The 16313-nt window shown below is 54.5% G+C and overlaps 1 protein-coding gene across 39 annotated transcripts in view; it reads left to right on the top strand.

The window, feature by feature from the left end:
* The first annotated feature begins 588 nt into the window (after nucleotides 1-588).
* Nucleotides 589-16313, top strand: part of CPT1A (carnitine palmitoyltransferase 1A) — a 58568-nt gene continuing 42843 nt past the window's right edge. The window contains exons 1-4 of one of the 39 annotated variants that reach the window (XM_072758615.1): nucleotides 2493-2645; nucleotides 5329-5414; nucleotides 6014-6108; nucleotides 6473-6906. The gene's annotated coding sequence lies outside the window, so the exon portion shown is untranslated. Of the gene's footprint in view, nucleotides 784-2442; nucleotides 2646-4853; nucleotides 4986-5303; nucleotides 5441-5781; nucleotides 5895-5995; nucleotides 6109-6472; nucleotides 6907-16313 lie in introns of those variants that run through there. The other 38 variants (XM_072758627.1, XM_072758618.1, XM_072758620.1 and 35 more) reach the window with 38 other exon arrangements.

The raw sequence follows: 16313 nt of genomic DNA, 5'->3' as shown, positions 1-16313 counted from the left end.
TCTCTCATGAATAAATAAAGAAAATCTGAAAAAAAAAAAAAGATATTTTCAGAGTAAAAAAAGGGGGGGGGGGTGTTTCTTAGTGATAATAAAGACAGTACATGCATTTTTTTAAAAAAAGGTTTCTGTATAGCCACAATAGGCAACTGCTATAGTATGTTCCATTCAAACTGGGGAAGAATTGAAAAAAGAACAAAAACAAAAACAGACCTTGAGAAAGATTACTCTAGTTTCTGAGGCCGACTCTGGGATATTTTTGGCCCAAAGAGAACACAGGATTCGACAGGCCCGGAGCTCCCCAGAGGCCTAGTTCCTGGGCTTTTTATTAATAGTGGCTGCTAAGCGGCCCTGGGGAGCTGCAGTCTCGGGGAGCAGAGCACAGGAGGAGAATGAGGCCTCTACGCTCTGGCTGGAACTGCTGGCGGGCGTGGGCTTCCTTACTGTGGCCCAAGAGCCCAGTCACTGGGGCACAGGTGACTGCAGCGACCTGGTGGCCCCATGGACGGCAGTCCTGCCTTTGCCCCTGCCTCACCCGGCCTGCAAGGTGACACGGGGACCGTGCGCAGGGAGGTGTGTAAGGTCAAGGCCACAGAGCCCTGGGAACATACACAGTGCAGGGCTGATCCCAGAGGAGAGCACCATGGGACTTAAGTGAGGAAGAAAGTGACCTTGGGCTGGGACCTGCTGACCGCCAGCTGTTGTGTTCCAGGGAAACGAGAGGGAAGGGCATTTGAGACAAGCCTGGAAAGCCTACTTGCCATGATTGTGGAGTAGAGGATGCAGGTCTGTGCAGGTGTGCCCTGGCCCAGCCCACCTGCTTTGCCAGGCTGCGGAATCTGGAGGGGAGGGGTGGGTGGGGGGTGTCGCAGCCTGGGACCCCTGGTGGGCAAGATGGGAGCCAGCAGTGGCGGGAAATCTCTAACTTCTAACTTCAGAGAAATGCAAATTAAAATAAATAGCATTATCTACACGCTCTCCTTTAGGACTGAGAAACATGAAGAGAGCGGATAGAGACAGACAGCACTGATGGTCTCCTAGAGACAGGACTCCACTCCCATGCCTGGGTAGGAATAGATAGATGTCAGTAAGCTTTTTTGAGGCGGCTCTGCAAGTGACACCAATGTCACCAAAATGTCACAGGTGCCTGCCCTTTGACTCAGTTGCTTCACTACTAGGGATCTACAGAGAGAAATCAGAGCTCAAAGAGGCACACTCACAGCCAGTGCAGCTTTATTTATACCCGTAATGGTGAAAAGGGGCTCTAAGTGCCCGTGGGGCGGGTTAATCACCGAGACAGAGGAGGTCATCTCTGTATCTCCACAGGGAACCGTCGTCCAAGGGGGAAGCCAAGTGAAAACAAGAGTGTTACAAACAGCACATATCCTGTGACTTCACTTAAAACAGCCTGGAGAGCGCACACCAACAGTTAACTGTAGTAGCAGCAGTGACGGGGGCGGGAACAAGAGAGAACTTTCATTTTCTCTTCTAAACCTTGCAGTGGTAACCACCAAATAATACAGACAAAAAGATGGAGGCAAGCTTGGAGTTTTCATTGCCCAAAGAAGTCACTGAGCTTTAGGAGAGCCAGGTCTCCGTTCACAAAACTGGTGCATTTACGGAGCACCTGTTACCTGCAGGACCACCAGCTGGAGGGAAGGGGCGGGGCGGGGCGGGGTGGGGGGAACCGCTGCGCGCCCTGACCTGAGCGCCCCGCGGCAGCTGCCGGCGGCCCAGGCTCCGGGGGTCCTCCAGGGAGCCGTTTCCACCCGCGGCCCACGCAAGGGTCTCTGGGTCACTCTGTCCCCACCACCAGCCAGGTCTTACTGGCACCTGCACTGCTTTAGGCGCCTGAATAATTAATCTACCGAATCTGACCAAAGCCCCCGAGGGAGGTATTTCTCTCCCGGTTGGATGAGGAGGAAGAGGCTCGGACGGTCGCGGGAACTCGCAGCGGCGGGTTGGCTCCGCGAGCCACGCTGCCTCGGGATCGCCTGAGCTGTCACTCCGGGGACAACGTCCGATTTGGGGATTTGGGGCGACGGCTCTGGAGTTAGACCTGGCTCCAGCGTCGGGTCCATTTTCTCAGCCATATGGTCATGCGCGAGTTAGTGATCCTTTCTGCGGCCCCGGCCGGGATCAGCTATTTATAGGGGCGCTTTGTGGATTACGGGCGGCAACGGCTGCAGAGGGCTCGCAGGAACCCCGCACCCTGCTAAGCACTCTTACGGGCTTGGCCCACAGGAGTTGGCCCATTTTTCAGATGAGAAAACAGAATCTCCGGGCTGAGGAATCTCGCCCCGGGCCCCAGGCTGGCAGAGGCGTTGGTCGCGTGCCCCCTGCAGCCTCAGTTTCCTCACCCGACACGCTCCCCGGGGAGCCGCGGAGGCCCCGCCCCGTCCCGGTCCCGCCCCCCCCCGCGGTCCCCCACCCTCCGCCCGCCCAGCGCGGGGAGTCTCAGCCCCGCCCGCACCGCAGCCCCGCACGCTCCAGCCAATCGGCGCGGCCGGCGTCGGGTGCACTCGGCCTCGCCCGCGGCCCTCCAGCCCCCGGCTCTCGCTCGCTGAGCGCTCAGTGCGCCGCCGCCGCCGCCGCCGCAGCCGCCGCCGCCGCCGCCGCCGCCGCCGCCGCCTCCGTTCGCGGACTCGGTAAGGCTGGGCCGGGGCTGCGCCCGCGGAGGGCGCGCGGGCGGGCCTGCGGGCTGCGGCGGGCTCAGGGTGGGGCGCGCGGGGACTGCCGGGGTCCCGACCCAGGCGGGGGCGGGGGCGGGGGCCCCCCGCGGCGCGGAGGGGAACCCCCCACCCGGACGGCGGGTTTCGCTGGGAGCCCGGAACGCGAGCGCGGCAGGGACTCCTCACCTCCGCCCCGGATCGGATGGGGGGGGGGTGTCCGCCGGGGTCCGGTGCGCGCGCGAGTCCCCGGTGCGGGTCTGGTGCGGCCGCGAGAGGGATGCTCAGCCCTCCGGACTAGGCAGGATGCGCCAGGCTCGGGACTAGCAGGGCCACTGGCTTCTTTCCTCGCTCCTCTCACCCTCCTTTCCCAGGAGTGGATTGGGTGTGAGGGTGCGCCCGAGGGTCGGCCCGCCGGCGGGGACACTGCAGGAGCTGGAGGGATGCTCGGGTCTCCGGATTGGGCTGGATGCCCCCGGCCTGGGGCCACGAGGGGCGCCGGCTCCCACATCCCCTCAGGCCACCCTTCTCAGGAATGGTTTGGGCGTGGGGGTCCGTGCGAGGGGCGGTGAGGCTGCCGGAGGGATGCTCGGCCTTCTGGACTTGGCTGGGCGCCGTCTACCCGCTCTCGATCCCGCCGCATCCCTTCCCCCATCGGGGTAGACTGGGTCTGCGGGGCCGTCCTGGGGTTCCAGGCGGGAGCTAGAGGGACGCTGGGGCCTCAGGACTCCCCGGCGCGCCGTCCACCCCCTCCCCGCTGCCCCCGCATTGCAGCCGTCGGGACACGCCCTTGACGCGGGGCTCCAGGCGCGGTCCCGGGCGTCCGCCGGGAACCACAGGGGCGCCCGGCCGGGGTCTCCGCTGGCGGACGCCCCCCAACCCCGGTGAGGCCCTGGGTGCGGGGCAGGGGGGCGCGGAGCGTCCGCCCAAGGTCGCGCCCCCCCCCCCCCGCCGCGCGGGGTGGGGGAGGGGCGTCACGTGACCGGGTCCGGGCTCCCTGGGCCCGCAAGCCCGGGCCCGCGCGGTCTGGAGCCCCGACGGGTGCAGCCCCTGAGCGCCGCTCCCCCAGCGAGGCTACGACCATTTCCTTTCCTTTCGTTTTGCTCGGAAAGGCCGTGGGTCAGCGTCTTTGTTGGCTTTCGCTAAAGCTGCGGGGAGCCAAGGTGAGGGCTGACTTTAACTCCGAGAGTTCACCACCCCGCATAATTAACCAGGTTCAGTGCAGAACACGCTGAAGCCTCCCCACTCAGGACAAGGCTTTCGGTTCCTCGGTGCTCCCTGGGTGGAATAATTTAAAGGGAGATTGTTGTGGGGGAACTGGTAACTTTGTAAGTTGCCGAATAAAATAAAAATCCGTTTAACCTTTTGAAACGTGTATTTTGTTACACCATCCTCTTGCACCGGCGTCGGGTTTCTGGCCATTCCAGGTATTCAGGCGTGTTGATTTCCTCCCGAACCTCAAACTAAGGGATTAGAACATGTCCCTGTTTTTTTTTTTTTTTTTTTTTTTTTTTTTTTTGATTTGTGCCAGCGAACAGCACCCCTCCCGGCCCCCCTTTCTCCGAAGTACTTAAGGTGAGTCGCGGTGAGTGTGCACGGAGGACGACCTTAATGCGGATAGAGGAGCGCGCTGGTCTTTGAGGAGAAGCAGGGTGTGGTGGGAAGGCTTATGGGGCCGTCGCGTCCCTCGGAAGGGAGTGCAGCCCTCAGGCCGAGGGGTTTGGGTGGTTGTGCCTCTGTGTGCCTGCGGGCTCCTCTTCGCCTAGAAACGACCGGTTTCCTTCCGGCGAAGCATTGCTAGACCCGGCCTCGCACCCTGAACTCCCATCTGCTGGAGTCCAACAGAAAAGGGCCACCCTTGGGGGCGCACATACTTTGTGTGAGGGTGGCAGAAAGTGGCTTCCTGCACAGGCCAAAATAACCTTTCGAGTTTGTCCCGAAAACAAGTGGCCTAACCCGGAGGCCACGGGAGTAAACCAGAGGCCACGTCTCTGCTGCTGCCGCCCTTGGCCCGACCCTGGACGCGCGGTAACGCAGCGGTCAAGCCTGGGCCTCCGGGGAGTCCTGGGGCCAGGGCCGCGCTGATGCAACCCGGCCCTTGGTGCCCATTCATAGAAACACTGTTAATTTTTCCTGGGGCGGGAGTCCCTTCCGGGCGCGCTCTGGGCGCGCTGGGCGCGGGGCCGCGGGGCCGCGGGCGCGCCGTGGGGCGGCACCCGGCGCCCGCAGCCCTTCGGGCCTTCCCACGGACAGGCGCTGCGTGTCGCCGGGGGAGGAGGACGGGCTGCGCCGGCGATGCGCGCCAGCTCGCTCCGGAAGGTCTCGCAGCCGGGCGGGTGGAACAGGATCTGAGCGCCGGGGACGCGCCAGGCCGGGGGCGGGGCTCGGGTTAACCTTTCCCCTACTTTTCGCAGCCGTCACGTGACGCCCGCGGTGGGGGCGGGGCGGGGCGCGGCGGCCGCAGCTGCCCGCGGTGCCCTCGAGGACGCGTTCCGGGCGAGCAATTAAAGACGCAGCCGGAGCTCGCAGGGCGGTGGGAAGGTGGGAGGCGGAGACGCGCGCCCGCTGCGGCCCGGGGCTGCTGCTGCTGCACTTTGATCCGGTGCAGTTTTTCCTTTGTTGGAGAAAAGGTTTAGTCATTCTGCGTGGTTCTTACCGGCAGGCCAGAGTGCTGCTGCCGCCGCCGCCGCTGCTGCTGGTGCTCCTGGAAGCCTCAACTTCACTTCCGGAAGAATTGGTGCTGTGAAGGTTAAAATAAAATTGGCATGTTTAGAGTGCGTTTCACAGATTCTCTGCTGGCTTTAGTGGGGCCTCTTTTTTTTTCTCCCCAAATGGCTTGAGCCACTCCTGAGCAGCTCTTGCCAGCTCTGTTCTGTTTGAAAGATAAGTAAGAACAAGCACAGGCTCCAAAATGAAGGCGGTGCTTAGGGGACCCAAGGATGATGCGCAGAGTTGGCCTCCGCGCCCAGGTCCCCGCTCCGGGGACCACCCTCACAGTGCCTTGGGTGCCTGCAGAAATAGTCTAGGCTGCGCAGGGCGTGCTTAAAAAAAAAAAAAGAAAGAAAGGAAAAAAGATTCGTTAATTAACACAAGTAAAGAATATGTTCTTTTTGTTGATTTCTGACGTTTATGCTGCTTTTTGTGAACTTCACCTTTTACCCAGCGCAAATATGGGTGGACCTTGGGTTCCCAGCAGGCCCTGGGTGGAAGCCAACTGACCTTTTTGGGGTAAGGTGATCCTGAGCCTCAGTTCTCTGGAATGTCCACCTTTACTTTCCTGTCATGTGGGTTGTTTTTCTGCTGTCTGTTTTTGGAAGTTAATAATTGAAATTTTGCTGCTGCCTTAGGCTTGCCTCTCTCAGTGTACAGTATATTTGCCACCGTGGAAGGCCGGGAGATTGCGCAAGATTATCAACTAGTTGTTGGACACCAGGTAATTCAGGTAAAAAAAAGAAAGGACTCCATACCACCAGTGCGGTGGGTTCACCACCCACCTGTCCCTGGAACCTGAGTGTTCTAGATTCTTTCTGACCGTTTCTGAGTGCCACCTGCTACCTTTGCTTCCCACGTGGCTCTTAAACTTGCCTTCCTTCTCATTCCTGTGAGCCAAAGTGGCCTTTCAGATATTAATCCAGTGAAGAACATTTGAGATCCGTTCTCCCCTGGATTGCTGCACTTTTCTGATGCGGTGGGGTCCTTTGGGGCTGTGAAAGTCTGTGCCAGGGAAGCAAGCAGCAGACAGAGGAAGCTGTTACGTTCTTTTTTTTTTTTTTTTTTAATTTTTTTTTTTTATTTATTTATGATAGTCATACAGAGAGAGAGAGAGAGGCAGAGACACAGGCAGAGGGAGAAGCAGGCTCCATGCACCGGGAGCCCGACGTGGGATTCGATCCCGGGTCTCCAGGATCGCGCCCTGGGCCAAAGGCAGGCGCCAAACCGCTGCGCCACCCAGGGATCCCCCTGTTACGTTCTTCCACCTGCCCGGTGCCCTTGTTTTGCCTTGTGACTGTGCTCAGGGTTTCCTGGATGGGAGACCTGCAAGCTCCATACTTCCCACATCAAGGGAGGGACCAGTGACCTCCTCTTCCCACCAGTCTACTGGCTTCCGCCTGAGTCCTGAGGAGGCTGTTGATCCCCAGCGCACCCCTGTCTGGTCACCTCTTTGTTTCCATGCCCTGGTGAGAAATACGGCTCCATGCAGATGGGACTCGTCCAGTTTCCGAGGAGTCAAGTTCTAAGGGTGAATTCCTTCTCTTTAGAAGCCCTGGCACCTCCTCCCACTGCCCCAGTAAAAAGTAATACGTGTTTAGGTTAAAAGCAAACACAAAATAACCTTGCCTTTAAGTTTTCTTAGGCTGTAACTCTGACTTTACATTTTATGACAGTCTTCCTCATTTTTGAGATAACGCATCTGTCACTAATTTTCCTAAATGTCAACTCCTCTATCGCCCTTAAAAAGATTTAACGTGAAGAGTTTTGGTTTCTTTCTATTTTTTTAAAAACACTCTGTCGTACGATGGGGGGTTAAGGTTAGGGTACGATAAGGTGTACCAGAAATGAATCAGCAGTGCTCCTGCAAGCTGAATACCAGAGTGAGGAGGTCGGTCTGGGAGGTATCCGATGTTGGCAGGGCGTGCGGGGAACGGGGAGAGGGGGGAGAGGGGTTTAGGAAAGAAGGAGAGGGCAGATACACGTGGAAACCCACGTTCCTGGAGCATGGGACCATAGTTCGGAAGGTACAGTGTGTTCCTACATACTGTGGTTGTCAGGCCTATTACTTGATGTGAGGGGGCATATTCTGCATACTTGATGTGCCAGGAAACGATGTTAGGATAAGGCAGTGACATTTGTTCAAGGCCTCCCTCTCTGTCTCCTTGTCTTCCTGTCTCCTACACGCGCGCACACACACACACACACACACACACACACGGCTAAGTGGCAGAGCTGGAGTTTGAATCCAGATCTGTGTTCTCCAAACCTTGTGCCCCGTCTGTCTCCCTGTCCCAGGCTGCTTCCCAGACCCCTGTGCAGGCAGTGTTGGGTGTTAGCATTGCCCCTACCCCACCCCCCTGGATATGACACTGAATCAGCCTTATATGTGTTTCTGGATTTCCAGTTCCTCATCTGTAAAATGGTGCCTCTGACACCTGTTGATTTGTCTCATGAGTGGGGAGGATCCAGTAAGAGGCCAGATGTGAAAATAGTTTCAAGGGTATGAAGCAGGCATGGGTTTTAGCAAATAATACCATAGCCTCAGGCATGTTTTATGGCTAGGACCATCCTCTCCAGGCCCTGAGCTGGAACTGGGGCTTGGCAAGGTCAGCGGCATTTCTGGGTGCAAGAGTGAGGAGCGTGCGAGGGAAAACCACCTTGCCCTTGGTGTCAGGAACATTTGTGGGAACGATATCTTGCTCTGAGGAGAGGTTCAGGGATCTCTTTTGGGTGGAGGCATGCTTCTTCCAGCAGTGGGGCCGCCATCGGCATGGCTGGTGACGCAGGTGCTTATGGATCTGCATCTGGAGAAAAACCTTTGAGCAGAGCACAGATGATTGGGGCCTGGTGAGGCATTTTGTATTTTCTTCATAAAAACATGACTCTCGGTGACCTTTCCCGAATTCTTTTCTCTTGCGTGGATCATACTTCTTTGTATTTTTCTGATTGGCCATTATTTACTAGAGTGGGCACGATATCAGGTGTACATTTGAATTTGCTTTATTTTTATGCTAGCTCCGTGGGCAGAAGTTGGGTTTTTCCGGAGCCATAATACAAACTATAATGATTGAGAATTCCCTCTATAATCTGCCTTGACTCAGCATCTTTACCCCATAAACGTGAATGGTGCCCCCTGAAAGACCGTGCTGCAGGCTCTGCCCACAGTTTCTCCTCTGGAGAGTTTTTCCAGGGTTGGAGGCCCGAGCATCCTCCCTGGTGAGGAATACGGCCTGTGCTGTTGGAGACCCTGCCTGGTGTTCGTGTGGCTGCTAAGCCGTTGCTTCCTGTGGGTAACCTTTCCTTAAAGGATGCCCAACACAGCTGTTGACCCGCTAGATGAGATGGACCGCCCTTTGCCGGATTTTAATAGCAGGCTGAGCCCACTCCTGTGCACGCGTGAATTGTGCAATTCAGTGGAGAGGCTGGTGCCTGTGAATAATTTTAGCGTTGGCACCAATCGTGTTTGTAGTTACTGTAGTTTTATTGCTGACTGCAATCACATCGTTTCGGTTACAACAGGATGACCTAATTTTATATTTGTGTAGCTTTAGGAATCTTACGTGGAACTTTTAATGGAGTACCTACCACTTAACTTGGGAGGTAGGCACGTGGTGTTTGGAGTTGGATGTGGGTCTGCTGGCTGTGACCTTGGGCAGGTGTCTTGGCACCTGCACATTGATCTGCCCCTTGGTAAATTCTGTGCCCCTTCCCTGGGTTCTCCTGGGAATTAGATGGGTAATGCTGGTGAGATGCGGGTCATGTTGTCCAGTAGCCACAGTTTGGTAGAAGGAATATTTTTGTGTCTTCATTGTTAAAAGCACAGGAAAGAATCTGCTGCATTTGTCTGTCTGCCTACCTACCTTCCTCTTTCCTTATCTGTTGGTTTTAAGGTTAGGTTGAAAGACCTCTGACAGCAACTAATTACATATTTTGGATATCACAGGGCAGGTTTTACTGTTTGTTTATCACGGAGGTGATTTCCATATCTGAATTTTCCCCGGGCTGTTTTGGAAGCGGGCTAAGCACTTTGCATTGTGCTGACCTTTTACCTCCTTTCCTTAGCCAGCTCCCTGCCCCAGAATCCGGGAGGATGGGGGTGGCACTCGGCCAGCTTCTCCTGAAGGGTAAGGGGACTAGCTTAGGGATGACTGATGTTATGATTGCTGGCCGCTGACCTTGTGTGAACAAATTATGGTGAGGAAGAGTTGATGGAGGAAGAGGACACAGCAGGCACATTTGAAAAATGAACTACAGAACAATTTTTTTGTCCAAAGATGTGGTGAGTGGCATTGGGCAGTTATCAAAGTTAAAGTAGTCTTACTGAAACTAAAATATGTGTTACGTCAGCTCCCGCCCCCAGCATTCACTTGGCATTAAGTGTTAGAGAGCTGTCTGTCTGTGGTCCTCAATGGATTCAGAGTAGAACAGGATTGTGTCCTGGAGACACTCCTCACTTCCGTTGGGAGATTAAATGAAAGATTTTTTAAAGTTTTTAAAAAGATTTTTATTTATCAGAGAGAGGGAGGGAGCGTGCACATGTGAGATGGAGAGGCTGACTCCCCGCTGAGCATAGCCTGAGTCAGGGATTCGATCCCAGGACCCTGATATCGTGACCTGAGCGGAAGGCAGATGCTTAACCAACTGAGTCACCCAGACACCCCTAAATGAAAGATTTACAAATGAAAGTCACCTTCCAGCCTGTGTGGGGAGAATCACCAGCTGAAACCTGGTGGAACTCCGTTCTCTGGGAATGTGGGGTCAAAGGCAGCCTGCAGAAGGGGAGTTTGAAGCCAGAAGATGGGAATGGAGAGAGACCAAAGGCATCCCAGCTGTGAGTTGGAGTTAGCAGGCTCTCCTGGCCAAGGCCCAAGTGGGGGTCTGGCTTGGGAAGCTGTAGGAACAGCCGCATAATAGACCAGTGATGTGAATTTATAAAAATTGCCATAAATAGGTCGTTGCTCTCAACTCAGATCTTGGTGTCTTTCCGAGAGCAGATTAACGTAAGATGCTTAAGTTCTCTGGTGCAGACCTTGTAGACTCTCTCTCCAGTAGTGGGCTTCATGATTTTTAAAGTAGCACGGTCACATGGTTCCCATGCTCAGCCTGGGGGTGCAGCGCCCAGGTGTGTTCCAGGCCGGGAGGTTCATGCAAGCTCACGTCAGCTGGGGCTCCCAGGTGGGCACTCTCCACCAGAGGCGGCCAGAGGTGTTTTCTGCAGTGCCAGGAAAAATAAGCAGGTCCACAGCCCCACAGCATGCCAAACCACATAGACCGAGGGGGCTTTCTTTCTATATTCAGCACTTTGGGTAAATTTATTCACGTCTCAAGTGCCTCAAGGGGCCACTTCCTGGTTTACCCCTGAACTGGTCTGGCAGGTGCACAGCAAGAGGTGGCCTGACATCAAGAATAGTCCCCAAGGGGCCTTCCCCCTAGCACAACCAGGGCTTCTGGGGGAGGAGCAGCCAGCCTGTGTTCCCAGAGGGTGCTTCTGCTGTCACTCTGTTCCCTCCTGCTCAGATTTCTTGTCAGAGGGCTTCCAGTGGAGATGATTCGAGGGAACAAATGAGTGACCCAAAGGGGAGTAAAGCTCTCTTTTATGCTTTTGTGGTTTCTTTGCAGCCTCTCCCTCGTCTTTTCTGCTTTTCTGTCTTTTCTGCTTTTCTCGCGGGTACTGGTGTTTTCTCTAGCCACGTGAGAACTGGTGTTTTCTCTAGCCATGTGAGAACTCGGAGTGCAGGTGCGCATCCTGCTGAGCAGGAGGTGGATCCCAGCAGTCATGCCCTGTAAACTTTGTTCCCAGAGAAGCCACCTCTTTCCACCCAGGTAGATAGGTGCTCAGGTGAGGATGGTATGGTGGCGGTGGGGGTGAGGGGCAGGATACCTTTCCAGACTATCAGGTTCTGGTGCTTGCACCCAGCACAGGGGTGAGGTGCAGCATGAGGACACTCCAGCCTGTGTGCGTGCCTGGGCCTGGCAGGCAGTGGCGGTGTTAGGGAGGGAGAAAGGGGGAGGGTGTGTGGAAGGTGACGGGATGAATTTGCGGTTGACTAGCTTTGGTGTCAGTGGAGGTGTGCATGAAATGGTGAGTTGTGTGTACAGGGAGAGGTTAGAGCCCCAGGCAGGGTCCTGCGGGGGGCTGAGTCCTGGGGTGCAGAGGGGCTGGAAGAGGAACCAGTGGCCCCCAGCTCGGAATCCTGAGAATCCCTGAGAGGGATGAGTGGCAGGAGCAGAGAGATTGTGGGAAGGTGTCCGTGCCTGGTCACCTTGTCCAGGAGGATGAGGACAGTGAGTGAGGCCGGCCCATGGACACTAACAGTTTAGTTGTATGTCATAGATGGGACACTGCAGAGCCCAGTGACAGCCCTAAGGGGCAGGGAGGGAGGTATGGCCTGCCCTCGCCAGGGCCACTGTGCTGTGGCCTTCACTGTTGTGCTGGAAGGTTGGTTGGAGGGATAGAGAAGAGGCTGTCGATCGTAAGTGGCCTGCATCCACACGCAGGCCTGGCCTGCCAACTCTTCCAGGGTGTTGGGGTTTCCAGCTGCGCTGACAGAATGACAGGACAGCCTTGCCTGGCCAGGGACTCCCGGGAGGCCAACCCGGGAACGGAGAGTTCAGAGAGTGGGCAGTGTCACATGGACACAGCAGGTTCATCAGTACTATTCCAGACTTAACCTGTGTGTGCAGCATCGTATGATTTAAAACTTTTAGAACAGAAGACAGCTTTGCCGTGTAGTACAGTGACGTTCACTGGGGCTCTTTTGAGGTCCCCTGATTCATAATTGTCCGTGAATTAATAATTGATGGCTTGTCTCCTTCCCCTGGGCAGGTTGCCTCTTTCCAGCCTCCGGCGTGGTTGGCCTCCAGCCTTTGGGAAGGGACGGTAGCTGTGCCTCTATCAGTTACTCCGGCTGTCCTTCTGGGGAGACGGGGAGGCAGGGCAGGCGGGCAGGCTTCACCCACACCCACCTGGGTGAAAGGTGAGGGTGTGCCCCACGTCCGGTGCAGAGCGAGCAGTTCCTGCCAGGGTGCAGTAGGTCAGGGGTACTGGCATCCCACAGTCTTTGTTGTTGTTGTTCTAGGTGTAGTTGGGTGGGTCGGTAGATATTCTTATGTTGTGGACACAGTGGAATGCAAGGGCAGGCTTGTGGGCAGATAGCAGCCCTGGAAAAAGACCCCTCCTTATTTGACTTTGTCTCCGTGCCTGGTTAAGGGGCCCAGCCATGGCTCTGTTGAGGCTGGCTCGTGGCTTGTGGGGCTCAGGGGTGAGGTGTCCCCAGAAGGCAGACACACTGATGAGCTCACAAAGGGCCTGGGAGCTTTGAAAGTTCATTCCTGAGGGTCAGATGTAGCGCTGAGCTACAGTGGACGGGTATTTTATTTTGTTAGATACGTTTTAAGAAATTATGATTTTTTTTTATTTGAGAGAGAGCGCGTGCACAAGTAGGGGAGCTGCAGGCAGAGGGAAAGGGAGAAGCAGACTCTGCTGAGCAGGGAGCCCAATATGGGGCTTGATCCCAGGACCCTGAGATCATGACCAGAGCCAAAGGCAGGTGCTTCACTGACTGAGCCACCCAGGCGCCCTATTTTAAGAAACTATTAAGAGAGAATCACAAACGTACAGGAGAAAAGAGCCCAGCATAGCAGACCCCGATAATGGCCACTGCCCGACTTCACCAGTTCCCACCGGTGGCCAGCTTCTACCTCTGTTCCTCTGTGCGCTCCACCCCCAGGGATCTTGAAGCAGACCCTAGACTTGACAAAAGATGAAATTGCATTGATAAAAATTTCAGCATGTGTCAGTAAAAGATAGTAGCTCGTTTAAAACATAACCACACTATCCTATGCCACCTAAGAATATTTAACAGTAATTCCTCGATGCTATGAGCTGACAGTTGTTTGGAGGAGGAGTCCTCATTGAGTGGGACACTGATGGCCCTGCCCACCTGCCTTACCTGTTTGGGAGAGAAGGTTTAGGCACATGAAGGTTGAATAGATGACACTTGAGTTTCAGGAGGCTCGGGAAGCTGCATTTTAAAAATAGCAGCTTTAGGGGCACCTGGGTAGCTCAGTGGTTGAGTGTCTGCCTTTGGCTCAGGGCACGATCCCAGGGTCCTGGGATCGAGTCCTGCATCAGGCTCCCCTTGAGAAGTTTGCTTCTCCCTCTGCCTGTGTCTCTGCCTCTTTCTGTGTGTCTCATGAATAAATAAAGTCTAAAATAAATTAAAATAAAATAAATTAAAATAATAAAATAAAATAAAATAAAATAAAATAAAATAAAATAAAATAAATAAAATACCACTTTATTGCAGTATGACTTCACGCACTGTCCCTATGCCCACCCAGAGCATGCACTTCAGTGGGTTGAATCCATTCACACACAGGGGCACCCAGCACCATCCCTCCCCTTGGCCATCCACCCCACTCAGTGCTCATGTGTACCCCAACCCCAGGCAAACACTTCTCCCTTCTGGCTCTGTAGATTTGCCTGTTCTGGACACTTGACGTAAATGGAGGTGTACAGTATGTGGCTTTTTGAATCTGGCTGCTTCCTTCCTATAGTAGGATATCCTTAAAGTTCATGAGTGTGGTAGCGTGTGTCAGGTGCTTCACTCCTTTTTAATAATAAAGAACATTCTGTTGGATGGATAGTCCACATTTTCTCTACCCATTCATCAGTGGAAGGACATTTGGGCTGTTTCTGTCTTGTTTTTGTTTTTTTTTGTTGTTGTTGTTATTTGAGTAATGGTGTTATGAACCTCTGTGTACAGGATGTTGGGTGGACATGTGTTCAGTTCTCTAGCATGGACACTGGGGCGTGGAAGTGCGGGGCTGTGTACTAACACCATGTTTTGAGAAACCACCAGACTGGTGTCCATAGCAGCTGCACTGTTGTGCATCCCCACCGGCAGCACATGGGGGTTCTGGATTCTCCACCGCCTTGCCAGCACTTGTTACCCTCCATCCTTTGGATTCTAGCCATCCTGGTGGGTGTACAGTGGCATTTGGCCTCAGTGTTGATTGGCATTTCCCCGACAGTGATAGGAGGTAGCATTGAAAGCATATATTGTTTTTCTTTTTCTTTTTTTAAAAAAATATTTTATTTATTTATTCATGAGAGACACAGAGAGAGGCAGAGACACAGGCAGAGGGAGAAGCAGGCTCCATGCAGGGAGCCCAACGTGGGACTTGATCCCGGGTCTCCAGGATCATGCCCTGGGCTGAAGATGGCGCTAAACTGCTGAGCCACCTGGGCTGCCCCTTCTTCTTCTTCTTCTTTTTTTTTTTTTTTAAAACGCAGGCTCCGTGCCCAGCATGGAGCTGGGCATGGAGCTTGCACTCAAGACCCTGAGATCAAGACCTGAGCTGAGAGCGAGGCGGACGCCTAACCATTGACGGAGCCACCCAGGCGCCCCTGTGATTGTAAATGTTTTGTTTTTTTTTTTAAACTTTTTAAAAAATTTTTATTTATTTATGATAGTCACACAGAGAGAGAGAGAGAGGCAGAGACACAGGCAGAGGGAGAAGCGGGCTCCATGCACCGGGAGCCCGACGTGGGATTCGATCCCGGGTCTCCAGGATCGCGCCCTGGGCCAAAGGCAGGCGCCAAACCGCTGCGCCATCCAGGGATCCCTGTAAATGTTTTTAAACACGAGTCTGTGGATGCCAGGACAGAGGGTGGGATTTTCACTTACTAGATTTGCACAGGGAGTTCTTCAAACCTTTGTCGCCTGGTTCTGCAGATACTGTCTCACCTGCCTCCCTGACAGAGGTCAGACCTCTGAGCAAACACTGGACCCACACCTTCAGATAGAATTGACTGCAGACACTATGTTTAGGTTCCATCTCCTGCCATTAATAATCCCTCACATCTGTATAAAGCCCTGGAAAGAGCTTATAAATCATCCCAAGGGTGGCCAGTCCGTAAGTTTGTTTGCCATGCTTCACTCTCTGCAGAGTGATCTCTGTGACACCTGCCTCCTGCCACATGTGTAGGCTGCAGTCTTTGTGGGAGGGGTTAAGAGGCTGCCTTGAGGCGCTAGCAGAATCCTTGAGCCACCTGGATAGCTTTTTGAAAACGGGATTCAGAGCTGTTGAGGTGCCCTCTTCAACATCCTGCATTATCTGCAGGAGCCCTTTGCTTGGAGATCTTGCTGCTTTCAGACATGGGATCTGTTTCTTGAGAATCGGCCAGGCTAGGGAGCTTGGCTCCATGCCTGCTGAATAACACGTAGATAACCATGAACACTTTGCAGGTTGCGTTAAGCTAAGGTGATTCCCAGTGGATTGATTTTTGCCGACTTGCTCTTTGCCTCCATGATCATCAAAGCAGGTTGTGTGCTGACTCTTCCCAGGTGTGCCCAGGTGTGCCTGTCCCAGCCTCTCCCTTTGCCCCTAGCCACATCACATGTGGTAAGTCCACACACCACTCTGCTCCCACCCCCGACCTGTTGTCCCCATGCAGAGACTCTCCTGTGTCAGGCAGTGGCTCTTCTGAGCCAGTGATCAAGCCTTAAGCCCCAGGGTGCCTCTGAAGCCTGTCTGGCTGGAGCGGGTTGTCCTCCTCACCCCCCACTCATGCCACTTTGGGCCACTGTCTCCTGGAAGACTGACTGCCTCTACTTCTTACTGGTCTCACGCCCTGCCCTGCCCCCCATCCATACTGCAGCCAGAGTGGTCTTCTGTCTGTTAAAGACTTACTCATTTGAGAGAGCATGTGAGCGAGCATGAACGGGAGATGCAGAGGGAGAGGAAGAGAGAGAATCTCAAGCAGACTCCTCACTGAGTGCAGAGCCATACATAGAGCCTCATCTTGCCACCCTGATACCATAAACTGAACCAAAACCAAGAGTTGGATGCTTCCTCAACTGAGCCACCCAGGCGCCCCCAGAGGGGTCTTCTTGAGACAGAAACAGTAACTTAAAGCCCCTGGATGCC

This window comes from Vulpes vulpes, chromosome 5 (assembly GCF_048418805.1).
Source record: "Vulpes vulpes isolate BD-2025 chromosome 5, VulVul3, whole genome shotgun sequence".
Taxonomy (NCBI): domain Eukaryota; kingdom Metazoa; phylum Chordata; class Mammalia; order Carnivora; family Canidae; genus Vulpes; species Vulpes vulpes.
Note: the sequence above shows the minus strand (reverse complement) of the source record. Positions and strands in the feature narration are given on the sequence as shown.